Source organism: Arachis duranensis, chromosome 6, assembly GCF_000817695.3.
Source record: "Arachis duranensis cultivar V14167 chromosome 6, aradu.V14167.gnm2.J7QH, whole genome shotgun sequence".
Classification (NCBI taxonomy): Eukaryota; Viridiplantae; Streptophyta; class Magnoliopsida; order Fabales; family Fabaceae; genus Arachis; species Arachis duranensis.
This window is the reverse complement of record NC_029777.3, coordinates 22,634,520-22,635,474: the sequence shown is the minus strand read 5'-3', so window position 1 is coordinate 22,635,474 and position 955 is coordinate 22,634,520.

The window sequence follows — 955 nt, the reverse complement described above, 5'->3', positions numbered from 1 at the left end:
AAAGCTCATGGTGCCAATGGTACAAGGTATTAAGAACTTGCCAGGATCTTGTTTCTTTTGAGGTAGAGTTTTCTGAATCCAAGTATCTAGTTCACTAATGAGCAAGGGAGGTTCACTTTCCCAAGTCTCATTACCAAACGGCTTGGCATTCAGCTTCATGATAGCTCCTAAATATTGAGCAACTTGCTCTCCAGTCACATCTTCATCCTCTTCAGAGGAAGAATAGTCTTCAGAGCTCATGAATGGCAGAAGGAGATTTAATGGAATCTCTATGGTCTCTGTATGAGCCTCAGATTCCCTTGGATCCTTAATGGGAAACTCCTTCTTGCTTGAGGGACGTCCCAGGAGGTCTTCCTCACTAGGATTTTCGTCCTCCTCCTCCCTTGTGCATTCGGCCACATTGATCACATCAATGGCCTTGCACTCTCCTTTTGGATTTTCTTCTGTATTGCTTGGGAGAATACTGGGGGGAGTTTCAATGACTTTCTTACTCAGCTGGCCCACTTGTGCCTCCAAATTTCTGATGGAGGATCTTGTTTCATTCATGAAACTGAAAGTGGCCTTTGACAGATCAGAGACAATATTGGCTAAATTAGAAGTGTTTTGTTCAGAATTCTCTGTCTGTTGCTGAGAGGATGATGGATATGGCTTGCTATTGCTTAGCCTATTGCGTCCACCATTATTAAAGCCTTGTTGAGGCTTTTGTTGATCCTTCCAGGAGAAATTTGGATGATTTCTCCATGATGGATTATAGGTGTTTCCATAAGGTTCACCCATATAATTAACCTCTGCCATGGCAGGGTTCTCAGGATCATAAGCTTCTTCCGAAGCTGCCTCTCTAGTGTTGTTGGATGCATGTTGCAGCCCATTCAGATTTTGAGAGATCATGTTGACCTGTTGAGTCAACACTTTGTTTTGAGCCAATATGGCATTCAGAGCATCAATTTCAAGAACT